The sequence below is a fragment of the Canis lupus genome, chromosome X, assembly GCF_011100685.1.
Source record: "Canis lupus familiaris isolate Mischka breed German Shepherd chromosome X, alternate assembly UU_Cfam_GSD_1.0, whole genome shotgun sequence".
NCBI lineage: Eukaryota > Metazoa > Chordata > Mammalia > Carnivora > Canidae > Canis > Canis lupus.
In genome coordinates this window covers 93,644,241-93,672,102 of record NC_049260.1, presented here as the reverse complement: position 1 = coordinate 93,672,102, position 27,862 = coordinate 93,644,241, and the positions used below count along the sequence as shown (strand labels likewise).

At 39.9% G+C, this 27,862-nt stretch overlaps 1 long non-coding RNA gene across 1 annotated transcript; it reads left to right on the top strand.

Moving 5' to 3' along the window:
* The first annotated feature begins 12,730 nt into the window (after window positions 1-12,730).
* On the top strand, window positions 12,731-27,862 carry LOC111094851. The gene is made up of 3 exons (XR_005386426.1): window positions 12,731-12,791; window positions 17,167-17,281; window positions 23,674-27,862. It is a non-coding gene; the product is annotated as an uncharacterized LOC111094851 (long non-coding RNA).

The window sequence follows — 27,862 nt, the reverse complement described above, 5'->3', positions numbered from 1 at the left end:
ATCATGACCTGAGCTGAAGGCAGACATTTAACTGACTACATCACCCAGGCACCCCTTAGATGTATGTCTTATATACATCTAAGTAAGCAAGGAACCAGTCAGACTTTTCTGTTACAATGTTAAAAATTATTCTTCCTGGCTTACCATGACAATATCTAACTCTCTTTAATTTTTTTTAAGGATTTTATTTACTTATTTGGCAGAGAATGAGAGAGAGAGAGAGAGCACACAAGCAGGCAGAGCATCAGGCAGAGGGAGAGGAGAAGCAGACTTCCCACTGAGCAAAGAGCCCTAAGTGGAACTGGATCCTAGGACCCTGGGGTCATGACCTGAGCAGAAGGCAGACCCTTAACCGACTGAGCCACCCCGGTGCCTCCTAACTCTCTTTAAAATTAATTTTTATCTTAAACATTCATTAAAAAAAAAAATAGTTCTACTTCAACCAAAGGTCTAGGATCTGACTACTAGGACAGCTCTCACTGCCATGCACTATTTTTTTTTTTAAAGATTTTATTTATTTATTCATGAGAGACACAGAGAGAGCGAGAGAGGCAGATATAGGCAGAGGGAGAAGCAGGCTCCATGCAAGGAGCCCGATGCAGGACCCGATCCTGGGACTCCAGGATCACACCCCCAGCCAAAGGCAGATGCTAAACCGCTGAGCCACCCAGGGATCCCTGCCATGCACTATTGTAATCATTCAAAGCTCTATTTTAGGGACACCTAGGTAGCTCTGTTGGTTAGTCATTTGACTTGATTTCAGCTCGGGTCTTGATCTCAGGGTCGTGAGTTTAAGCCCTGGGTTGGCTCCGTGCTGGGCATGGAGCCTACATTAAAAAAAAAAAAAAAAAAAAAAGGCTCTATTTTATATATTGAACTAAAAATCAGTTTCCTTATAACTTTTACTAAATGATCTTAGTTCTATTAAGGGCTACACCAAACGAGTCTTAGGGTACTGCTGGTATCTTGGGACATATATTTGAATGTAGGTGTCTTTTTTTTTTAAGATTTTATTTATTTACTCATGAGAGACACACAGAAAGAGAGGCAGAAACACAGGCAGAGGGAGAAGCAGGCTCCACGCAGGGAGTCCAATGTGGGACTCGATCCTGGGACTCCAGAATCACTCCCTGAGCCGAAGGCAGACACTCAACCATTGAGCCACCCAGGCATCCCAAATTTAGATGTCTTATATGCTGAAAATAAACAAGACCATGTTTAATATGCTACTTCAAATAAAAAACAATTTAGGAAAACATGGTAAGCTGCTGGATTAGTTTCTTAAGCTGCCATAACAAAATACCACAAACTCGGTGGCTTAAAACAACAGAAATACATTCTCTCACAGTTTGAGAGGCTGGACATTCAAAATCAGGTCCATGCTCCTTCTGAAGGTTCTAGAGAAGAATTTTTCCTTGCCTCTCCCTAGCTTCTGGTGGTTGCCAGCAATCCTTGGCAACCCTTGGCTGCATCACTCCATTCTCTGCATGTATTATCATATGGCCTTTCTCCCTTGTGTTTCTCTTCTGTGACTTTGTGTCAAAATCCTCCTCTTCTTTCTCTTATAAAGATAACAGCCACTGGATGTGAGGCCAACCCTAATGCACTAGGACCTTAGCCTAACTGCTTAATACCTATTAAGCCCCTATTCTGAATAAGGTCACACTCACAGGCACCAGGAATTAGGACTTGACCTCTTTTTTGTGGGAGCACAATTCAACCCACTACAGCTGTGTAGGGTACCAGTCATCTCAAAAATTGTATAAGGCTGTATGCTTGAAATATTTCGTAGCCTTTCCTAAAGAATTTTTTTTTTTCTAAAGAAATTATGTGAGGGGAACCTGAGTGCCTGAGTTAGTTGGTTAAACATCCAATTCTTGGTTTCAGCTCAGGCTGTAATCTCAGGATCATGAGATGAAGTCCTACATCAGGCTCCACACTCAGCATGGAGTCTGCTTGTCCATTTCCCTTCGGTCCTCCCCCAGCTTGTGCTTGCCCACTCTCTCCCTCTCGCTGTCTCTTTCTCTCTCTCTCTCAAATAATCTTAAAAAAAAAAGAAATTATGTGAGTAGACAATAAAATTAGGCCACATAAATATAACAAAAAGCAAAAAGCAGAGGGAAAAAAACATTTTTCCAGTAATAGTTCAAATATGAATGAACACTTATTGAGTGTTTACTACATATCACATCTATGTCGAGCTCTTTACATACATTAGTTCATACATTTCTCATAAGAATCATGTAAGGTAGGGGATCCCTGGGTGGCTCAGCAATTCAGTGCCTGCCTTTGGCCCAGGGCATGATCCTGGAGTCCCGGGATCAAGTCCCGTGTCGGGCTCCCGGCATGGAGCCTGCTTCTCCCTCTGCCTGTGTCTCTGCCTCTCTCTCTCTCTCTATGTCTATTATGAATAAATAAATAAAATCTTTTAAAAAAATCATATAAGGTAGATGTAATAAATCGAATAGTATAATGATGCAATCTTCCCTCTCACCAAACAGATGTCCACATTGAATCCTCAAGACCTGTGAATATGTTACTTTGCATGGCAAAGAGACAGGCATAGAAGTGATTAAAATTAGGGGCCTGAAAGTGGAGGGATTATCCTGGATCATCTGAGTGGGCTAAATCTAATCACAAGAGCCCCTAAAAGTAGAAAACTTTTTGAACCTGAAGTAAGAGAGAAAAGAGGAAGACAAAGGCAAAGACAAAGAATGATGTGATGGACAAAGAGGCAAGAAAGATTTGAAGAGTGAGAAGGAGTCAACCCACTGTTGTTGGCTCTGGAGATGGAAGAAGGAAGTTACAAGCCAAACCACACAGGTGACCTCTACATGCTGGGATTTGCCCTCAGGCAACAGCCAATGAGAAAACAGGGATCTCAGGCCAACAACTGCAAGGAAGTAAATTCTGCCAGCAACCTGAAAGAGCAAGGAAATGAATTCTCCTCTAGAGCCTCCAGAAAGGAGCAGAGCCCTGGTGAAAACTTGATTTTAGTCCAGTGAGAGCCTTGTCAGACTTCTGACCTACAAAACTGTATGATAATAAATTTGTGTTGTTTTAAGGCACTAATTTTGTGGCAATTTGTTATGGCAGTGATAAAAAACTAACACTAATTATTATTATTACTAACCATTTAAAGATCGAAAAGAAAGTAACAAGTCTCAGAAAGATTAGGTAATATGCCAAAGTCATACAGGTAATAAGAGGAAGAGAAAGAATTAAATCATAAGTATGCTTGTCAGGGGCACCTGGGTGGCACAGTCAGTTGACCATCCGGCTCTTGGTTTCCACTCAGGTCATGATCTCAGGGTCATGAGATCGAACCCTGTGTCAGGCCCCATGTGCAGCCTGCTTAAGATTCTCTCTCTCCCTCTCCCCCTGCACTCCCCCATTCATGCTTTCTCTCTCTCTCTCAAATTATCTAAGTAAATCTTTAAAAAAAAAATACATATGCCTGTCAGCAGAGGCCATGCTTTTTATCACAAGGCTATACTGCCCATCCCAAGAAATGGTAAGAAACCAAAGAACTTAGTTTTATTATTTTTTTCAGGAAGTTAGTTTTAAAAGTAAAGGAAACAAAAATTATGTTAACCCTGTACTTCACCTCATGGAGTACCAACAGTGATGCCAGTAAATTTAGGCAGGCAGCTTTTCTGGTCTTTGACTTCAAAGCAGGGTTGACTTTTAGAAAAACTGTGATGTGAGCAAATGTGTATTCGTATACCTTATTCTCTCCCCTTCTTTCTCCTCAAAACTCCTTCTCCCTCTAATATCTTACCAACCTAAAATATCTTGACAAAGCAAATGGCCAAGAATAGGCCAAGATTGATCCTGAAAAATAATTTGGAGAGACTTGCTCCCATCTCCAAAACCTTAAAACTTTATAAAGCCACGGTAATTAAGATGGGATAGGAAAAAAGATCAACAGAATAGAAGAATCCAGAAACAGACTTAAATATGTATGAAAATCTGACATATGACAAATTAGCCATTGAGGATCAGAAGGAAAAGAATGTGTTATTTAATAAGTGGTTCTAGGGTAATTGACTCTTAAAACATAAAACTTTTATTTTACCAGGAATAGCAGAGAATTGCAATTCGGGATACACAAGCTAAGACAAAACCACAGGCAAGTCCAGAGAACAAAGGAAAAAAATGATCTTTTTAAAAAAAATTTTATTTTATTTTATTTATTTATTCATGAGACACACACACACACACACAGAGAGAGAGAGAAGCACAGACACAGGCAGAGGGAGAAGCAGGCTCCATGCAGGGAGCCTGACGTGGGACTCGATCCCGGGTCTCCAGGACCACACCTGGGACTGAAGGTGGCACTAAGCCACTGAGCCACCCGGGCTGCCCTTTTTTTTTTAATGTTTTTTTTTTTAATGTTCTTAAAAAATAATCTCTGCCCCCAACATAGGGCTCGAACTCATGACCCCAAGATCAAGAGCTTCACACTTCACCAACTGAGCTTGTCAGGTGCCCCAAAGAAGAGCAGTATTCTTCTAGGGGGGAGTTGGGAGTGGCTGTTATAAACAGAAAGTCCATTGGGGTACACTGGGAGTTTGAAATATAATGGTTTTTCATTGGCTAAGTTGTAAATTTCTCATTGGCTGTGTCATTGCCAGACCAGGAGAAAATCTTTCATCCTCCTGCTAGAGTAGTTAAGTACTATACAGGATTCTTCCTGTCAGGAATGTAAGGAATATCTCTTCCTGTTGAGTCTGCAAAGGGCCATGAGAAGTGTTACATTTTGAGAGTTCCACCTCCTGGCCTCCCAACTCCATTTTTTTTTAAGATTTTATTTATTCATGAGAGACAGAGAGAGAGAGGCAGAGACACAGGCAGAGGGAGAAGCACGCTCCATGCCGGAAGCCCGATGTGGGACTTGATCCTGGGACTCTGAATCATGCCCTCGGCCGAAGGCAGACACTAAACCGCTGAGCCCCCAGGGATCCCCACCCAACTCCATTTTTTTTTTTTTTTTTTTTTTTTTTTATGATAGTCACACAGAGAGAGAGAGAGAGGCAGAGACACAGGCAGAGAGAGAAGCAGGCTCCATGCACTGGGAGCCCGACGTGGGATTCGATCCCGGGTCTCCAGGATCGCGCCCTGATCCAAAGGCAGGCGCCAAACCGCTGCGCCACCCAGGGATCCCCCAACTCCATTTTAACTCAGTTTCACATGACTATTTATATGGAGGGGAAAAAACATATCCTGACATTACAATATACAAAATCAATTGCAATTCAATTAAAGATGACTCCAAGTTCATTGGAGCCATTGGACCACTGAGCCACCCAGGCGTCCCAATAAAAACATTTTAAAAAATTGAGAACTTTTATTTACCACAAGACATCATAAAGAAATGAAAAGGGTGGGGTGCCTGGGTGGCACAGTCAGTTAAGCATCTGCCTTCAGCTCAGGTCATGATCCCAGGGTCCTGGGATGGAGCCCCGTGTTGATTCCCTGCCTGCTTCTCCCTCTCCCTCTGCTGCTCTCTTGCTCAAATAAATAAATAAAATCTTAAAAAAAAAAAGAAATTAAAAGGCTTAGAAAATTAGAGAAGACAATTATAAGTCATATAACTGGCAAAGATTCAGTATTCCAGAAATCACTAAAGAAAAATACAAATTGTTCAATAATGGCCCAATGATATAAACAGATATTTGACAAAAGAAGAATTATAAGTGTTAAAAAAAAAAAACATGAAAACCTGTTCAACCTTACTTGTAATTAGAGAAACACAACATACAAACATAAATTTGGGGCCACCTGGCTGGCTCAGTTGGTGGAGCATGCAACTTTGATCTTGGGGTTGTGAGTTCAAGCCCCATATTGGATGTAGAGATCACTTAAAAAATAAAATCTTTATTTTTTTTTAAATAAAATCTTGGGATCCCTGGGTGGCGCAGCGGTTTGGCGCCTGCCTTCGGCCCAGGGCGCGATTCTGGAGACCCGGGATCGAATCCCACGTCAGGCTCCCGGTGCATGGGGCCTGCTTCTCCCTCTGCCTATGTCTCTGCCTCTCTCTCTCTCTCTCTGTGTGACTATCATAAATAATAATAAAAATTTTTTAAAAATAAATAAATAAAAATAAAAATAAAATCTTTAGGGATCCCTGGGTGGCTCAGCGGTTTAGCACCTGCCTTTGGCCCAGGGTGTGATCCTGGAGTCCTGGGATCGAGTTCCACATCGGGCTCCCTGTGTGGAGCCTGCTTCTCCTTCTGCCTGTGTCTCTGCCTCTCTCTCTCTCTGTGTCTCTCATAAGTAAATAATAAAATTTAAAACAAATAAAATAAAATCTTTAAAATAAATAAATAAAAAATTTAAATTCTTTTAAAAAAAACATAAATCTTAACAACCACCAAATTTGTAGTAAATTAAGAGTCTGTTAATAACAAGTATTGGTGAAGAGCAACAACAAAAAAAGTTATAAACCACTGACAAATTAGTATAAACACTTTGGAAGAGTTGAATATGCTCACTCTCTTATGATCCAGTAATTCAGTCCTATACACATCCCCTAGAGAAATTCTCGAACAGGGATCCCTGGGTGGCGCAACGGTTTAGCGCCTGCCTTTGGCCCAGGGCGCGATCCTGGAGACCCGGGATCGAATCCCATATCGGGCTCCTGGTGCATGGAGCCTGCTTCTCCCTCTGCCTATGTCTCCGCCTCTCTCTCTCTTTCTCTGTGACTATCATAAATAAAAAAAAAAAAATTTAAAAAAAAAAAAAAAAAAAAGAAATTCTCGAACATATACATGAGGCATGTACAAGAATATTTCTTTTTTTTTTAAGACTTTATTTATTTATTCATGAGAGACAGAGAGAGGGAGAGGCAGAGACATAGGCAGAGGGAGAAGCAGGCTCCCTGCAGGGAGCCCGATGTGGGACTGAATCCCGGATCCCAGGATCATGCCCTGAGCCAAAGGCAGACACTCAACCACTGAACCACCCAGGCATCCCTACAAGAATATTTCAAAGCAGCACTTAAAGTTACAAAACATAAGAACAAAGCGAATATTCATCAATAGGGGAATATTTAAATTATAATACAGTCGTACAATGAAATACAGACTGATAATTAATAAAATATATGCATTACCATGAAAGTATCTCAGAAATATAATGTTAAGAGAATAAAGAAAGTCATAGTGTTATTCCATACCTACAAAGTGTAACACACGCAAAACTAATATTTTGTATAAAGATATATACATGTATGATTTTTTAAGTGAAAATAGCAAGAGAACAATGAATACACAATTCAGTATAGCTTTCCTCCTGTGAGGGTGAGTAGTAAGGAGTACAGCAGGTTTTCAAATGCACTGATAGTGCTCTACATCTTAATCTAGGTGGTAAATATATGAATGTTCATCTATATTATATATCAGCTTAGAAAATATATGTTTGAGGCATAGTATTCAAAATGTGTTCCATTGAGTTGTTGAAAAGGAATACCAGAGCTGGACAGTGTTAAGGAGGTAAGACTCTGAGCTCCCCAACTCTGACTTCTCTCAGAGCAGCTGTACCCTTCTGATGACAGAGGTTTGAAAACCACTTCATTTCAAGCAGGGTTATTTTGCAGAAAGAAGGGTGCATCCTGAGTCACAAGGTCCCCTTGTACACTTATGTATTTGTATGTCATTAGCTATTTAGCAGAAGGCCAAAGAAATAAAAAGCTTAAGTATCAATAACATTGCCCACAGGTGTCTTTATCAAAATAAAGACAAAAGAGTCATGAAATGATATCATACATCAAGAGAAGAAAACTAGTACCTACTTTCATGCAACTTTTCAGGAATTCATCAATAATGAAATGGATAAAGAGGGATCCTTCTTTCAACCACCTGTAAGCTTCATAAAAATTTCTAACATTAAAAGGAGGGCTTATCACTTCATCTTTTTAACCCTACCTCTGTTGCTCCTTCACTCTTTTGCTCACCCTCTCCGATAAAATGCCCCGCATGGCTATATATTTTTTCTTTTATAAAGTGTGTCAGCAAATGTGAAAATTTGTCAACTCCCTGTTATTTCAGATCTTCTCCAAATCCCCAGCATAATCTCCATAACCATGGAGTATAATTGCATAAAATATTCTGATCTAGCTATGTTTCCCCAATTCCAGTATCTAAATGGAGACCATCAAAAAATGTTCTTATGGCTTTTATTTTTCTTTTCTCTATAGCATTTTCTTTTTTTTTTTTTAATTTTTATTTATTTATAATAGTCACAGAGAGAGAGAGAGAGGCAGAGACACAGGCAGAGGGAGAAGCAGGCTCCATGCACCGGGAGCCTGACGTGGGATTCGATCCCGGGTCTCCAGGATTGCGCCCTGGGCCAAAGGCAGGCGCTAAACCGCTGCGCCACCCAGGGATCCCAGCATTTTCAACCTGGTACAACATCCCTGCTGACTCTAATACGGTAAAGCTAGGTTCCTGTCTCATGGAGTCAAAGAATGAATCTCACAGACACAGGAGAATGAGTAAAGGGATAGAAGTTTATTAAGTAAAGATACAGAGAAAGCTCTCAGAAGTGAGAGGGATCCCGACAGGGTTGCCACTGAGGGCCTAGGGTTGGTCTTTTATTGGAAGCCTAATCAGGGAACCTAAATCCTTTTAACATCTCCATTGATATACCATTGAGTAAGGACTGTTTTTTTTTTTTTTAAGATTTTATTTATTTATTCATGAGAGACACAGAGAGAGGGAGAGAGAGAGAGAGAGGCAGAGACACAGGCTGAGGGAGAAGCAGGCTCCATGCAGGGAGCCGGATGCGGGACTCGATTCCAGGTCTCCAGGATCACGCCCTGAGCTGAAGGCAGATGCTCAACTGCTAAGCCGCCCAAGCGGAGTAAGGACTATTGATAACATCTTTAATGGCTTAAATCTTCTTTGGGGTCTGGTTATTCTTCGTTGGTCACAAGTAACTGTTATAACAAGACACCCTCCCCACCCATACATTAGCATGGGGTGGTCTGGCTTGTTGCTTTATCTCTGGTTTCTTTACACCTCAACATTTTCGGGACAAACTGGGCTAGGCAGAGCTAGGTAGGGGGCCACAGAAGCAGGCTCAATCACTGAGCCACCCAGGCACCCCTCCTTCAAGTTGTTAATGTTATGTAAATGTACATCGAATATGGCAGGAGGATGTAAAATTTAAAGGACCAAAATTAGAAATTTGAAGATATAGGAAGGTATTTTAAAATATGACTAATCATCTTCTTAATTTGTTGGGCTTTGAACTTTGAACTTTTACTCACAGATAAATACTCTTATATACAAATTCTATTATAAAGGATTCTGTATAAAAAGGATTTCTAGGGATGCCTGGGTGGCTCAGTGGTTGAGCTTCTGCCTTTGGCTCAGGGAGTGATCCTGGGGTCCTGGGATCAAGTCCCACATCAGGCTCCCTGCAGCGAGCCTGCTTCTTTCTCTGCCTATGTCTCTGTCTCTGTGTGTCTCTCATGAATAAATAAATAAAATCTGGGGGAAAAAAAGGATTTCTAAGTCCAACTGGATGATCTTGTACTCAGTAAAGAAGCTTTTCTGTGCAGTGCATCACAAACTAGTGTACCAACACTGAGGGGAATGTGCTACATATGGCATTTGGCACAGCTTCCTGGGGTATCACTATTACTCAAAGTCTTTAGGGGGCAGGGAGAAATGCAAGCAATTTAACAAAGTAATTAAAAGCAATTATTTTTTTATTAAAATGAACCCACATTCTAAAATAAAATAAACGAACATTCTAAAATGAATTATCTTCATATAATTTTAAGGTAAAGTACAACTATTCAAAGAAATAATTTGATTTCAGAGGTACTCAAAACTTTGCCCCCTCACCCTCACAGTTAAATTTACTTTTCTCTACAATTAAGGGTACTTTGGCAGAGAAGTTCGAGAAGCCAGAGCTATAGCATCTTGACAAGAAGCTAGCCAGTCTCTATTTGAACACTTTATATAATGCATGGGCTTTCACCCAAAAAAAGGAAAGCACTTACAATCATTCAAAATACCTTTAAGGGGATCCCTGGGTGGCTCAGCGGTTTAGCACCACCTTCACCCCAGGGCCTGATCCTGGAGAGCCGGGATCAAGTCCCACGTCGGGCTCCCTGCATGGAGCCTGCTCCTCCCTCTGCCTGTGCCTCTGCCTCTCTCTCTGTGTGTCTCTCATAAATAAATAAATAAAATATTTAAAAAAATACCTTTAAGGGTGAGCTGGCTGGCTCATTCGCCTCAAGTCTATGCCTTCAGGTATTACTGTGCTTGTGTGCTCTCTCCTCCGCCCCTCCCCCCACCCCATTCCACGTTAGTCTCTTTTTCTAGGTAAAGGCTACTTTTTCTTTTTTTTTTTTAATAATTTGAATTTTTCTGATTTTATTTATTCATGAGAGACACAGAGAGAGAGAGAGCTAGAGACACAGGCCGAGGGAGAAGCAGGCCCCCCACAGGGAGCCCGATGTGAGACTTGAACCCGGAACTCTGGGATTGCGCCCCGGGCCCAAGGCACCACTAAACCGCTGGGCCACCCGGGCCTCCCAAGGCTACTTTTTCTTTTTCTTAAAGCCTAAAGAAAGCCGTCTAACCTAACTCAGCTCTGAAACCCTTCCTCTCTTTCCTCCTCAACTCCATCACCGGAACGGGAAGTGGGTGAGAAGGGGTCAAAGCCGGGAGCCCGTTGCACTTCCGCCCCACTGGCGCGAGAGGGCAGGGCGCAAGCGCCGCCAGGCTCAGGGAGCGTGACTTCCGTTTCCGTTGTGCCCCGCAAGCGGAATCATGGAGCGGCCTGGAGGAGGAGGTCTTGGTGAGGAAGAACGGTATGACTTTAATGGGGGCGAATTGTTTAGAAATGAGCAAAGTTCTAATGAAGAGATTGTCTGGGACTTTCAGATAAACATCTTAGGACAGAAGGATAACACCTCAGTTCATTTGTGTGAAAAATGCGAATTACCTATTAAAATCTATGGGCGGATGATTCCATGTAAGCATGCTTTTTGCTATGCCTGTGCAATTTTACATGGAAAAGAAGGTGATAAGATGTGTCCAGGCTGCAGTCAACTGGTGGAGCGAATTGAGGAGCATAAACAAGGTTCTTTATTCATTTGCAGCGGTGTTCAAGGATGCAAGACAACATTTTTGTCTCAAAGACATTTAGAGGCTCATATCAACCTCTGCCATATGAGAGCTGGAAACCCTGTGGCCGGGCCTTAATTTGAAAATGTTCATCTGACATGTTGCCCCAACAACACACGAAATTTCTGATTGTTTTACAAGGCTGCAAGACAAGCATCATATGAACCATATTCCAACAAGGCAGCATCCTATACCACCACCTCCTTTCCAACGTGTACTGTACAAGCCATACAATCAGCCATAAGAAGATATTTGTGCTCCTCCAACGGAATTCATTGTATACAGCTTCACCTCAACCTCCTTCAGTGACTCAGGGAACCTTTGTAAACAAGAAAACAAAGCAACCTACTAACTGTCCCTATTCAGAATGATTCAAATTTAGGTGCTTGAGAACCACTACCCACTGTCTCCACAGCTGAGCTCAGCATCATCCTGCATGTCAGAGTCAACTAGTGATATTGAACTCTCGTCATATACCTCCAGAGCAACATTCTGTACCATACTCTCACCTCCACCACCAAGAAGTCAACGCATCAAAAGGCACATCCCTCCCAGGTTGCAGGTACTTCTCGCTTGATTCACAGCCAAGCTTCAGGTCTATCAACGACAACTGCTCTCTCGCCTTCTCCATAGACGTATTATTGCTCAGATGCTACCTTATATGAAGTGTTTTCCTCCAGGACCTGTACAACCTCAACAGTGTAGTTCACTTGTAAGTACACACCCTTCTCACCATTGTAATTCACAATTTTTACCCCAATTCACATATAATCAAGGAACTTGGAGTCCTCTGTTTATAAAACTAGGGGAAATGAAAGCCACAGTCACTCCTTCCTCCATGAGTGTAGGATCTATTTTCTCGAACCCTACTTTTTGGACTGTATCATCCAGATCAGACAAGATACAAACCATATTAACAATGATAATAGCATTTTGAACAGAAGATATGATGAGGAAAAAACTTTAGTATTGCCCACCTTCTAATTAAGATTTGACCATTTGGGGCAGGAAAGTACCTCTTACAGAGGTGGCTCTGAAACTCTTAAAGTCTTGTCTCTTAAAATGGTTTTAAACTTTGCTCTTAGGAATGATTTCAAGTACTTTACAATTGTGCAGAAAAGTGGCTCAGGTGAGCATAGCTATGCTTTAACAACTTTGCTCCTCTACTGCAGTAAATTGACCCAGAGGTAACCATTTGCAATATTATTTCCTGAAAAGAAAATTGTGTTCTTTTTTTTTAAAGATTTTATTTATTTATTCATGATAGTCACACACAGAGAGAGAGAGAGAGGCAGAGACACAGGCAGAGGGAGAAGCAGGCTCCATGCAGGGAGCCCGATGTGGGATTCAATCCCGGGTCTCCAGGATCGCACCCTGGGCCAAAGGCAGGCGCCAAACCACTGCACCACCCAGGGATCCCAGAAAATTGTGTTCTACTTTCAAAAGTGTCGTTTTTGTTAAACATGCTTAGTCGTTTTTAAATATTTTATTCATTTATTTATTTCAGAGACTGAGTGAGAGAGAGAGGAACACCAGCAGGAGCAGAGAGAGAAGCAGACTCCCTTGCTAAGCAGAAAGCCCGACGTGGGGTTCCATCTCATGACCTGAGCTAAAGGGAAATGCTTAACCGACTGAGCCACCCAGGTGCCCCAAACATGCTTAGTTTTTCTTGCAATATATTTTGTTAACTGGAGTAAAGGTAGTAAATTTCAATATGGCTATAAAAAATAATTCCTTTGTACACAAATCTATTTCTCTATAACTTCTAATCTTGTTTCTAGGCCCAAATTATGTTTCCTTTCTTCTTCCTCTTCTTCTTCTTCTTCTCCTTCTTCTTCCTTCTTCTTCTTCTTCTTCTTCTTCTTCTTCTTCTTCTTCTTCTTCTTCTTCTTCTTCTTCCTTCTTCCTTGTTCTTCCTTCTTCTTCCTTCTTTCTTCTTCTTCTTTCTTCTTCTTCGTCTTCCTTTTTTTTTTTTTTAAAGAAGCCTCCACCCAACCGGCAGCGTGAATTCTTGACCCTGATATCAAGACCTGAGCTGAGATCAAAAGTCCAACACTCAACCAACTGAGCCATCCCAGGGGCCCCCCAAATTGCTTTCTCTTTAATGCAGCTGAGGCTCTGTGACCCAAACTATCTACAGGCTGAGCCCTGCCCTGTATTCTAAAAGCCATACAAACCAAAAGTATGTAACAGCTCTAGCCCTAATCTATCAAATCAGCATCAGATCCCTCTTCCTACTCCAACCCTGACCTTATGTACTATTTTTAATGGGGCATTTCCCCTTTGCTGCATTAAAAGATAAACTGAGGAGGTGTGTCATACTGGCTCAGTAGGAAGAGCATGTGACTCTTGATCTTGGGGTCATGAGTTTAAACACCACATTGGATACAGAGATTACTAAAACAAAAAATAAACTTAAAAAAAGAGAAACAGTCATATTAAACATTTTAAGAGTTTTTTTTGAGCAAAAATCAATTTGAATCACACAGTATCCAATTTTGCAGTTAGAAATTGCTCTGATGAGTTATATAAAATGAAAGACTTAAATAGGTAGAAAGGAAAAGGAACAAAGAAATTATATTAGGCAAAAAAGCAGACTGGTTATTGCAAGGTTACTTTCTTTGAGGGGATGGCAGGGCTCTATCAAACAGATTACTTAACTAGTGCTGGTTAGGTGATTCCTGATGGACTGTTTTAAGATTGCATTTCTGGAAGAACTGAAACTGTAATTAAGTTATGTCTTGGTTTAGTGATATGGGTTTTAACATACGTTAATTGTCCATTTTGTTGTCTTGTTTTTAACACCTGAAAGCCAGAGCTCACCTCATACTCTAGATCCAGCTATTAAGGCCTTTTCTTCTTCCTGTGTATGAGACCCTACCTGGGTAATTTATTAGGTATCATAGACTCTCTAGGACTGTGACCTTGATTATTCTTTGCCAGCATAAGGGTAAATCTAAAAAAATTACTTTAAAAATTTCCCTGGTGCAAAAAATAGAGAACTTTCCTCCCATAGCTCTACTTTTCTTTTTAAATTTCCTTCAGAAAATGAGATTATAATTGCTAGCTCAGCCTCTTTAAAATTCATGTAAATGTTTTTCAAAGCTAAATAAGCCTCTTACGGTTTTGCATACCAGATATGTCATTGCTGGGGGCCAAGGAGCCATCTCTTTGAATATGAACACCAACATGGGTTAACATGTATAAAAAAGGGTAAGAGGTTTTTTTGGTCTATACAGTCTCTTTAGCAGATTGCCTGTGATGCACATTGCAGTCCCATTTAATGCTTATTCAATAATAAAACTATTTCATTCTTATCTACATTTCACGAAGAAGTTTTATTGACCTGGCAGGAAATTTTATATTTAATTACATTTTCCCAACGATTTGGCAATAAGGATTTACATGGCAATTCCTGGATTGGGTGATCAGCTGACAGTCTTGTAAACACACAACAGTCAGGTAAGAAATCCTGAATTAAGAAAAGTCACCTTTCTTGCTCTCCACTATTTTGGAATGCTAGCCAGATGAACTACCCTCTCCGAATTCAAGATTTTGTTATTGAGTAAGCATAGGTGATACCAGCTCTAAAATCCCCATCAGGATCACTATTGGCTTTGATGGTAGAAAAGTTGTAGAAAGCCAGAAATGTCTGCAGGGCTTTTTTTTTTTTTTAATATTTTATTTATTTATTCATGAGAGAGACAGAGACATAGGCAGAGGGAGGAGCAGGCCCCCTATGGGGAGCCTAATGCGGGACTTGATACCTGGGATCACGACCTGAATTGAAGGCAGATGCTCAACCACTGAGCCGCCCAGGTATCCCCATGTTGTGTGTTTCATAAGGAACTCTGAGAAGTGGATTTTTTTATTTTTTGAGAAGTGGATTTTAGGGCTGAGACATGAAGTGAAATCAGGTTAGGACACCAGGCATACAAGCATGTGCCCTCAAACAGGGCGGGTAATTAGTTATCAGCTGGAGAAGTTGTGCCCTTGTCTTTTCTTGCAGGGAAATCTACTACGAAAGGGAACCACCATCTAAAAGATTGTTGCTTCCTTCTTTTCAAGAGTCAATTTGATGTAGGGAAAGATTAAGATATGCAGAGAGAACTGGTATAGCGAAGAAAAGGGGGTGGTTCTATGAAAGAGAAAGTGCTTTAATTTTCCATTTGCTCTTCCATTATTTCTCAGTCTTTCTGTACCAAATAACTTTTTACATTCTCCTTAGAATGATAGTCATCCAAAATGAGTGGGAAATATCAGAGAGGGAGACAGAACATGAGAGATTCCTAACTCTGGGAAACGAACAAGGGGTGGTGGAAAGGGAGGTGGGCGGGGGGTGGGGGTGACTGGGTGATGGGCATTGAGGGGGGCACTTGATGGGATGAGCACTGGGTGTTATGCTATATGTTGGCAAATTGAACTCCAATAAAAAAAATAGAAATTAAAATTAAAATTAAAAAAAGAAACATGGGGGGAAAAAGATTGATAGTCATCCAGTAAATACCACTAATTCATATGCTTCAAATGAGGTACTTCTTTTTTTTTTTTTTTAAGATTTTATTTATTTACCCATGAGAGACACACAGAGAGGCAGAGACACAGGCAGAGGGAGGAGAAGTAGGCTCCATGCAGGGAGCCCGATATGGGACTCGATCCGGGGACTCCAGGATCACACCCTGGGCCGAAGGCAGGCGCCAAACCGCTGAGTCACCCAGGTGTCCCGAAATGAGGTACTTCTAAGAACCTCCACAAATATGTTCGTTTGTCCAAATCAAAGAAACAGGCTTTACTACCATAAGACTGGATTCCTATGTGTCCCATTCCAGATGGGACAGAGAGATATTAACAATTTAAGAAAAAGCCCTGCAGGGCAGCCCGGGTGGCTCAGCGTCTGCTTTCGACTCAGGAGTGATCCTGGAGTTCCAGGATCGAGTCCCACATCGGGCTTCTGCGTGGAGCCTGCTTTTCCCTCTGCCTATTCTCTGCCTCTCTCTTTCTGCATCGCTCATGAATAAATAAATAAAATCTTTAGGGATCCCTGGGTGGCGCAGCGGTTTGGCACCTGCCTTTGGCCCAGGGCGCGATCCTCCAGACCCAGGATGGAGTCCCACATCGGGCTCCCTGCATGGAGCCTGCTTCTCCCTCTGTCTATGTCTCTGCCTCTCTCTCTCTGTATGACTATCATAAATAATTTTTTTAAAAAATTAAAAAAATAAAATAAAATCTTTAACAAAAAGAAAGAACTGGGAATTTGGATAAAAGATCATGTCTCTGTATAAAGGCAACAGGATAGAGGGGCTGCATTGGTCACATTGAAAAAGACAAAAATAATGTTAGGCCTGATAAATATCAACATGAGAAAAGAAACCAAAGTGCTGGGATGCCTGAGTGGCTCATTGGTTGAGCCTCTGCCTTCAGCTCAGGTCGTGATCCCAGGTCAGGGGATTGAGTCCCACATCAGGCTCCCTGTGAGGAGCCTGCTTCTCTGTCTTTCTATGTCTCCGCCTCTCTCTGTCTCTCATGAATAAATAAATAAAATTTTTTTTTAAATAAAGTGCTTTATATAATCATACATTTTTGTCCCAATGGGCATACCTGCTTTTTTTGTGCTTTACAGATACTTTATTGTGTTTCACAGATACTGCATATTTTACAAATTTACAAATTGAAGGTTTGTGGGAACCCTGCATTGAACAAGTCTATTGGCACCATTTTTCCAGCAGCATTTGCTTACTTTGTTTCTCTGTGTCACATTTTGGTAATTCTCATAATAATGAAAAATTTTAAATACTATATTTGTATGGTGATCTGTGATCAGAGATTTCAACTCACTGAAAGCTCAGTGAGCTTTTTTAGCAATAAAGTATTTTAAAATTAAGATACGTACATTGTTTTTTAAACACACTGCTATTGTGCGCTTAATAGACCACAGTATATTATAAACATAACTTTTATATGCACCAGGAAATCAAAAAACTTATTTGACTCACTTTCTTGTGATATTTATTTTATGCAGTGGTCTGAACCAAACCCATGATATGGCCAAGATATTCTGTATAAAGAAAACCTGCTCTTCCTATTCAGATCACCTGTGAAGCTGATGCCATAGAGAAGCTATTCGGGCCTCCCAGGTAATCCACTTGCCTTTCTCACTAGATGATATTAGTCTTTTTTTCTTTTTTTTTTTTTAAAGATTTTACTTTTGGGCCACCTAGGTGGCTCAGTTGGTTAAGCATCCAACTCTTGATTTTGGCTAAGGTCCATTATCTCAGGGTCATGAGATTGAGGCCCACTCTAGGCTCCACACTGGGCATGTAGGCTGCTTAAGATTCTCTCTCTCTCTCTCTCTCTCTCTCTCTCCCCCTCTGCACACCACCCAACCCCAGCACGCCCTGTCTCACTCTCTCAAAAAAAAATATTTTATTTTTAAGTAATTTCTATACCCAACATGGGGCTCAAACTCACAACCCCAAGATCAAGAGTCACATGCTCCAGCAACTGAGCCAGCCAGGCACCCCGCTATTAGTCATTTAAAGACTTCTTTTTCTGTGCCCAGAAAGACTCGCAGAAGTGCTCCACAGCATTTTCAGTTTGTAGCCCCACATATAGGGATGTGCACTGGCTGCTACAGGGAATTCTGCAAGCAACAAACTTCACTGAGGTCATGGACCAAACATATAGGAGACTAGAAAATGACATGACACAGTGAGTATCATGGCCCAGGAAAGCTATTGGCCACGCTTTACAACTATAGAAGAACTAAGGACTTTAGAAACCCATCGAGAATGGCTCCTGGGAGGGACTCCTGGGTGGCTCAGCAGTTGAGCATGTGCCTTTGGCTCAGGGCGTGATCCTGAGGTCCTGGGATTGAGTCCCACATCAGGCTCCCTCTGCCTGTGTCTCTGCCTCTCTCTGTGTGTCTGTCTCTAATAAATAAATAAAATCTTTAAAAAAGAAACCCATTGAGAAGGGTTACTTAATGCCTTTCTGCTAATGATGGGCTAGGAGACACTACCAAGGAGTACCCAGAAGTAAGTGAATTCCCAACTGATTTTTTTTTTTTTTTAAATTTTTTTTAATTTTTATTTATTTATGATAGTCACAGAGAGAGAGAGAGAGAGAGAGAGAGGCAGAGACACAGGCAGAGGGAGAAGCAGGCTCCATGCACCGGGAGCCTGACGTGGGATTCGATCCCGGGTCTCCAGGATCGCGCCCTGGGCCAAAGGCAGGCGCTAAACCACTGCGCCACCCAGGGATCCCTCCCAACTGATTTTCATTAGCAATCTGTTGCTTTTCAACAGTCACTGGTATGGAAGCAGGGGCAGATTAAAATCACCCTCTACTACTATTCACCTTTGTCTTGACTATCTTGCCAACTATCCACACTCAAGTTAGGGAAAAGCAGTCAGACTGAAAAGGCAAAAGGACACACTGTTACTCAAAGCTTAGCAGCAGCTACTCAATTTTGTGTGGCCGTCTACAGAAAGACAAAGAAGAGAAAAAATGAGAAGAAAAAAAAAAAGAAGATAAAAAATGAAAAACCACAGTAGTAGCTACTAAACACTTTACTAAAGGGAATAACCCTACTCTGGTCAACCTAGGAAGGGAGCAAAGGAAGAAGGGAAAATTGTATATCATTATTGCAAAGAGCTAAGACATTGGAAAAGAGATATATTTTTTAAAGATTTTATTTATTCATGAGAGACACACAGAGAGAGAGAGAGGCAGAGACATAGGCAGAGGGAGAAGCAGGATCCATGCAGGGAGCCCGATGCAGGACTCTATCCGGGGAATCCAGGATCATGCCCTGAGCCAAAGGCAGATGCCCAACCACTGAGCTTCGCAGGTGTCCCTGGAAAAGAGATTGTACGAAGTGACCCAAGGGGGTGCAAAAATTATAACAAGAGAATCAAGAAAACCCAGAAAAAATATTCAGCTAGAAAATAATTGGCAAATGCTCAAAAATTGATAGATTGAGGGAATCTTAGGGGTAAGAACTGGAAAATGATATGCTTCAATACCTTTCTCTGAGGTTAACTTATCCTTCCCTTTTCTGGTAGATATGGGTGCTACTTAGTGTCCAGTTAACTTGGAAATTTCTCATTTTGTATCTGAGTGATACAGCAATATTGGTTATTGGTATTTCATGTCAACCTTCTCGCACTCTTCTTTTCCCTCGGTGGTTCCCATTCAGATTTTTCATGTGACTCAGGAACATTTTCTTACTTTCTCCTAATTCTCTTATAAACCTATCAGGGAGCGACTCGTGCTGTGCAAATAAAGGCCTACCGTAATACATATGCCAGATGAAGTGTTTGCTGAGCTCCCTTGGAAAAGGTCACCTGATTTGGTTACTATGTGTCAGGGCTGAAACAAATTGATGCCTCACTTTAGGCCATTATTTAGCAATAATGATACTAGTTTGAGATAGAAAACCAGTAAAAGTATCTTATCAAAAGGATAAGCCATGGCAACGTATAAAACAATATTCTTTGTTTAGAGCTCAATTTGAAGTAATAAAACTTGTTATATTTTAAAATAGGGGGAAAAATAAAATATCTTTTAAAAATAAATAAATAAGAAAATAAATTTCTTTTAAAAATAAATAAGTAGGGATCCCTGGGTGGCGCAGCGGTTTGGCGCCTGCCTTTGGCCCAGGGCGCGATCCTGGAGACCTGGGATCGAATCCCACGTCGGGCTCCCGGTGCATGGAGCCTGCTTCTCCCTCTGCCTGTGTCTCTGCCTCTCTCTCTCTCTCTGTGTGTGACTATCATAAATAAAAAAATTTTAAAAAAATTTAAAAATAAATAAGTAAAATTAGGGTGAAAAAGGAGGCATAATTTTGAAAGGGCATTCACCTTGTAATAGTCCCATACTTCTAGTAAAGAAGGAAGATAAATTTGATACAGGTGGTTGACTGCTGTGTAGATTTGTACAGTATCTTAAACAAGTAAATCAATTTTCTTTTTTTTTTAATTTTTTTATTTATTTATGGTAGTCACAGAGAGAGAGAGAGAGAGAAAGAGGCAGAGACATAGGCAGAGGGAGAAGCAGGCTCCATGCACCGGGAGCCCGACGTGGGATTCGATCCCGGGTCTCCAGGATCGCGCCCTGGGCCAAAGGCAGGCGCTAAACCGCTGCGCCACCCAGGGATCCCATCAATTTTCTATTTAACCTGTGTAGTTCCTAACCCTGCAACTATTCTGACTTCAGTACCATTGTCTGCAAAGTTTTTCCACTGTAACTTATTTGTATTATCTTTTTCTCTTGCTTTTTGCTTTTATTTTAGTAGATGACTCTATTCTTGTTTGCTTTTACTTATGAAAAAGTCATAGGTAAGTCTTAGAATTCCAGAAGAGTTTGGGGATTCCCTTACTATTTTCTCTAGCCATTGATAAGAGAAATCTGTCCCAGCAGGAAGATCTATAATTATTCAATATGTGGATACATTTCTGGTAATTTCAGTAATGTAAAACTGATACTTTGTCTTCAAAGGGGCTTAAGGCCACACTAAACAAAATGCAATATTACCAAACCGAAAGAAATATTTCAGGCATCTGTTGTTACCTAAAGGCTACGAAGTGTTATAATATAGGAGTCAGCAAATTATGCAAATGAAATGACTTACTACAAAAAAAAAAAACTTAGACAATTTTGGGGTCTAATAGGATAGTGTCAACAATGAATTCCAGCTTTTGCAGATCAAGGAAAATCTCTGATGATAGACTTGTGTAATATTTGCTCCACCTCTTCTGGTTTGATCCCTAGAATCTAAACAGGAATTTGAACAATTAAAATTGGCTATAATCTCTCTCCCAGCTTTAGGGATTCCAAATTTTGAAAAACCTTTCCATTTGTTTTGTACTAAAAATAAAGGTGTACTAGAATTTTGACTCTAAAGTTGGGATTGGATTATAGACCATGGATATAATCTGGATGCCATGGCACCCTGAAAATGCCTAAATGTTTCTGAGCTCTAGTGGCAGCCACCACATTTACTGAAAAGGCTCAAGCCCTTCCGTTGGATTACTTGATTTACTTGAGTATCCCGCATGTGCTGATACTAATCTCAGAAGTATGTAAGACCCTACATTTGTTGGTACACTGTTGAGACTGGCTAGGAGCAAGCATTATTATGCAATCCTAACACTGTGATTGGAAGCTGCAACTTTCTAAACCTGGTAGTTTTTTGCCAGATTAGGAAATCAAATAAATGATCATGATTGTACAACTGTAGGGACGCCTGGGTGGCTCAGCAGTTGAGCGTCTGCTTTCGGCACAGGACGTGATCCTGGAGTCCCACATTGCTCCCCAGCAGGGAGCCTGCTTCTCTCTCTGCCTGTGTCTCTGCGTCTCTCTCTCTCTTTCATGAATAAATAAATAAAATCTTTTAAAAAATGATTGTATAACTGTAATAGAAGAAAACATTAAGCCTCAATCTGATTTATGTGATAATCCTTTTCAAAATGGAGATCCCATAATGTTTCCTGGTGGGTCATATACTTGGGACAAAGGTGACCAACTCAAGGCTTTTTATATTGTGGTGACTTATCATAAATCTTGGAAGCTTGTATTTTGTCTGAAATTAAGTTGGGTAAAGCAGATGAATTAGTAGCAGTTACTAGAGTTGAGATTCTTGGCTCTGGACAGAAAGCAAATATATATACTGATGATAAATATGTGTTTGGTGTCTGTCATGCAACAGGAAAAATTTAGAAAAATAGGGAATTGTTGACTTCAGTGAAGACTAAAACATCTCATGAAGAATTAAAGGCTGATTTGTTAGAGGCTTTACAACTGCCTACTCAGATTATCAGTATCCATTATAGAACTCACACAGGGCAATATGACAAAATTTCTAAAGGCAGTGATTTTGCTGAAAGAGCTACAAAAGCTGCTGTTAAACATGACAGACTCCAAACTTAGAAGCTCCACTTTTAATACTAGAAACCTTTGTTCATTTTCAAAACTAAGCTTCACAAAGAGAAATGAACAAATGGATTGAAAGGAGGGCTAAAAGAAATTCAACTGGACTATAAAAATTACCTAACAAAATAATTCCTATACCTTAGTCTTTATTTCCTTGATTAGTTTATTGTTATGTTGTCAACATCATCTAAGAGGGATTTTTAAAGGCAGTAAACTCTTACTACACCTATCAAATAGAGGAAATTATTCAAAACATATTAAAGAGTTTTATTATTTTTCACAATTCTTTACAGACCACTTCCAAGGTAGGTGCAAGAAAGTTTACCAGGAACCTGATATCAATTAGCTTTACAGAGAATTAGTGCCTATGGAAGGTCAGAGATTTTTGTCTAGTTGTGATGTGTATGATGTCTGAATGGCCTCGTCTTTCCATCTTCAAAAGCAGATGCTCAGCCAGGGATAAAGGCTCTCTTAATGCACATAATCTCCACTTTTGGGGCCCCAGAGGAATCAGAGGGAATCATTTTATGTCCACTGTTATCCAAGAATCATGCAAGTGTTTATAAATTCCTAAAAGCTATCATACTCCAAGTAGAATGGATGACTCAAACTCAAACTCACTGGCTAAGATTCAGCAATCTACTGGGTTAAAGTGGCATAGAGAGTTACCACCTAAAAATTAGAGCCATTCTTGCAAACAGTAGCCTTATCTCTTTCTTTGATTTTTTTTTTCTTTCTTTGAATTTATGTTTAGCAGTACAGGGGCAAAGGGCAGGCTGCCCTAAAATATGCCACTTCGTCACAGTGATCATTTTAAATAAAAGTTACTTAAGAGACAGCCAATGCAGAAAGAACTCTCTGATCCCTCCTTTGTTTCCACAAAACAAGAAATAAATGTGAAAGTTACCCTCTCTGTACCAGGAGGTAAAGAGACATCAATATTACCACAGATAAGAAATCTAGAGCCAAGAAGTCTATATAAACAACCCTTGGTACTTTTTACTAATTTACTACCACAGCCCAAATTCTGTTTTGAATTTCTTACTAATCGAAGCTCCCAAAGTTAAGCTTTCTTTGTCCTGTCAATTCCTCACAGATTTTTTGTCTTTTTACCTAAAAAGTATAAAAACTTCACGCCTTGGTGATTTCTTTGGGTCTCAATTTCATTATTGGGTCTCCATGCACATGTAACTAAACTTTGATTTTTTTTCTCCTGTTAATCTGTCTCATGTCAGTTTAATTCTTAGACCAATTGGAAGAATATCGAAGGTAGAAGTAAATTTTCCTCTGCTACATTGGAACTGTGAATTCGTGTCTGCAATCACTTCCTCTGCCCGTTTAACTGAATCCTCTCAGCATCATGTTCAATACTTCTTTTTTTTTTTAAAGATTTTGTTTATTCATTCATGAGAGACAGCGAGAGAGGCAGAGGCACAGGCAGAGGGAGAAGCAGGCTCCACGCAGGGAGCCTGATGTGGGGCTCGATCCCGGGTCTCCAGGATCACGCCCTGGGCTGGAGGTGGCGCTCAACCGCTGAACCACCTGGGCTGCCCCATGTTCAATACTTAAAAATGGTGTTTCTCTCTTTCCTTAGAAACCCTGAGACATAAAGTCAGAAGTGCCTAAAGGGACCTGCTGGAAGAAGTCTCCCCTCCATCCCCATCAAACTAAGCAATTTATCTTATACAGAAGTGTTCTAGAGAGAGGATAAGGAGTCCCCACATAGAGAGACAACTTGAAGCACTGTTGATCACCCATATGGCTGTCAAAGTAAAAGATAACCCAGATAGATTCATGCTTCCCATGTGAAGCCAGCTCCTCAGGAGGACTAGACTGGCTGCCACAAGAGCTTTGAAACTTAAATTTTCCTGAGTGACTGATATTGGTACTGAACTCAGCTGAAAGGAGGAATTCTAGTGAACGCAATACAATTCTCAGACTGCCTTGTTGTTTTGTTCACAGTAGTAGGTATTTCAGTTACTATAAGAAATACATTTTACTAGAAAACAAACATGTTATTTGTTACATTACTTTTTCTTTCTGTACTCCCAATGATGGTTCCTAAAGCTCTAAATTTTACTCCCAGTATGGATACAGCCTGGGCTTGTAAATCCAACAATCCGATTGTTGGCAGAATAAAAATAAGACCATCTTCATTACTAAGTTGTTTTTATAATATTAGATTAAACAAATATGCATCATACTCGGGCCCCAAATTTGACACAACAAAATGTTTTGTTGACTTGTTTGATTAGAAGGGTGGTATAGAAAAGGATCTGATTAATAGAAAAACAGAAATCTGGCATTCATGGATAGAAACTACAGAATGTTGTGCCCAAGATTGCAAATCCGAGAAACCACCAAGGAGCCGACACCGATGTAATCACACGAGGGTTTAATCACAAGCTCGAGCGTGGGTCCAAGTGTACCCGGCACAGCAGAGCAGAGACTTGGACCCCGAGACTAAGAAGTATAGTAGTGTTATAGGGGTCCGTGGCCAATGAGATTGTAACATACATAGAAAGTTGCACAGTCATGTCGGTCCACACACAGGTGGCCAATTGAATTCTGATTCACCCTATAGTGACCATTTGAACTAGCCTATTATTCTGGTTAGAATTGGCACGCAGGTTTGGTGGGCAAAAGAGGGGTTTTCATTCCTTGGCGGTTAAAGGTCAGAGGTCCTGCATTCCTGTGTGTGCTAGTTTCTGATAAGGGTGTGCTTAATAGCTAAACTAGGGTGAGGGAGTGCCTTAAACAATAGGCAGGTCGTGTGGGGGGTTTTACATGAGATGGCGGGTGTAGCACAAAATGGAGTTAGTTCTGCTCTGCTTGTCCAGGGGTAGGGGATTTTTGTTAGATTTCCTGGGTCCCACACAGAAGATAGGTCCTATGTCACTGTTAACCACTTTGGGATACAAGTTTTTTCCAGTCCTAGAAAGATAAACTTGCCTGTTGGATTACAATAATTACTTAAATATTCAGAGATGACTACAGATTTGGATGGAGGTGAAAAATGGCCCATAGGTTGGATTTGTCCTCAGACTTAAAATGAGAGCCATGTACACTAAATTCTGGAAGTTGAAGGGGAGCAGAATCTGCTAACCCAAAATATGCCTCTTTCATATAAGGGTTGTCTTTAACTAGTTAGTTTTAAGAAATAACAGACATAGGAGAAGCTCTAAAAACCAGAAGTTACTGTTTTGTACAAAACGCTTAAATATATAAGAGAAATCTCCATTTGTAAGGCTGTCTCCCTCTCTGTACCAGGAGGAAGATGATGACTAAATCTCTAAAAACCTTGTATCAGGGGAGAAGGTAGTGACTGAAATCTGCATAACAACCATACTCTCATTTACTGTGCTTTTCCATGATAACTGGTTCCTCCCCCCTCACCCCACAACATTTTCTTTTTTTTTTTTTTTGTTTTGTTTTGTTTTGTTTTGTTTTGTTTTTTCCCACAACATTTTCTTTTGCCTTTAGCTGGAGATAGTATATAAAATGATGGCGTGGGCCATTTCAGAGTTACTCAGTTCTGGGTATCTCCCATGTGTATAAGAGGTATATGTATTATTAAACTTCTGTTTGTTTTTCTCTTGTTAATCTGTCTTTTATTACAGGAAGGTCTTAGCCAAGAACCTATAAAGGTAAAGGAAAAATTATTTTTTCCTTCTGTACACACTTCAATCTGTACCCCTGCAATGAGTGCCTTATAGTAGGACTTTGATACTAGATAACGGCCATGAATGTCTTTGTTTTACATCTGGGAAAATTATTTGGGCAGAAGGAATAGTTACTGAAGGGTCTAGTTTGTCCTTTAATTGTAATGTTACTTCTATGATGAAAAGGCAGGAGAAATTTATTTTAACAAAAAATTTAGTTAAAAACTTAGATTATCAAGTTCCAGAGTTAAACTACTCATTAGGCTTGGATTGGATGTGATATTGTAAAAAATCACAAATTAAGACGTTAGTTAGTTTTTTTCAAGTAGTTAATTATTTGAAAGTACAAACAAGACGTCACAACAGTTTGTAAAAATTAATGACAAAGGAGAACATTTGTGTACTTTTGTATTAACCAAGAATCTGCTTTAATCATTCACCAATGGTATAATATACTGAAACGTTTTTCCCAAGGCAAATACTATACTAATTTTTAAAACCCATCCTACTGTAATTCTGATAACTGCTTTGTTGTGCATTTTACTATGGACTGGCTAGATATTTAGACTGTTGTTAGAGAAAGGTAGAAATAGCTATGTAGATAATTACAAAACTGTAGATTTACTAAAAAGTAGAAACACAGAGAGGAAATTATAAGATTAAATACACATGTAAAAAAATTTAAAATTTTTCCTAATGTAAAAAAAGAACTTTTCTCCCTCTTCTTTTAGCATTTCCTTCAAAAAAACTAGAAATTATAAATGCCATCTCTGCCTCTTTGAGATATATGTAAATCGATTTAAATAGTAAATAAGCTTCCTGCCAGTTATGTATCCCAGAAATACCATTCTTGGGGGCCAAGGAGCCATCTTTTTTTTTTTTTCCAAGAAGCCATCTTTTTGAAAAATGAACTTCAAGAAGGGCAGTGCCCTGTTTCTCTGTGACAATTCAACTCCAAGATGTAACTTCCTGCATGTCAAAAGATATGAGAAATTGTATTTTTATTTTGGTTAAAGACAATTAACATGTATATAAGGGATTGTATCTGCCCTGGTTATGTAAATAAAGTAAGATTTCTTTTTTGTCTCTATAATCTCTTTAGGAGATTACCTGTGATGCATCACAGTCTTTTTAATCCTTATTTAATAATAACACTGTTTCATTATTTCAACATTTTGTGGAGAGATTTCACTGCATTGGCAGGAGATTTTATGTTTAATTATATTTCCTCAACATGAGTCACCTATCTTGGGACCAAAGTCCTTCCTTGAATCTCTAGCCCAGGGGCAAACACCTTGCAAAACTGATCTCTAGGACTCCTCTATTGTAGACTGCTCCATGGCTGCCTAGATTTTTTTTAGCTCTCTTAACCAAACTCTTAGTTAACTAATGAGGTTAAGTGAAGCTCTCAGTCCTCTACAAAACATAATAATGCCTATAGAATGCTTAGTGCTCATAGCACATAGACAATGCTGCAGTATTCACTCATACATTGAGTTTCTACTAGTTGAATCATATGCTGAAGAGTCAACTACTTCAGTTCCTGACTCTGTTGTATACCACTTGTACTTAGCATATGTATTCTTTGGTGTCTGGTTTCCTTTGTTCAATGTAATGTTTTGAACTTAACTCATGCTGGTGCATGTATCAGTTTGTTCCTTTTATTATGAGAGTTCCATTTTATTAATATACCACAATGTTTTTCCATTTAAATGTTGATATACATTTTGGTTGATTTCCAGTATGGGACTTTATTTTATTTTATTTTATTTTTTTAACTTAGAAATTTATTCTGTTTAATCCACAAGCTTTATATAAGTTTAGTTTAAAAACAAAAACAAACAAACAAAAAAAGAGACAAAAACAGTGAAAACAAGACACTATTTCAAAGTCTGGGCCCTTCCAGCCTTCCAAATACGAGAGCTCTGAAAGTTGTATATACCAATTGGAAGAACAAGACAAAATTATGAATGGAGCCATGACATTTCATAAAACAAACTTTTATATAACTGAAGGATCCTTCCTGGGACTAGTTAATTGCCTTTACAAAAAAAAAAAAAAAAACACAACAGAATAGAATGAATTAGTAAGGGACTTTAATAAATAAAACTACTACAAACA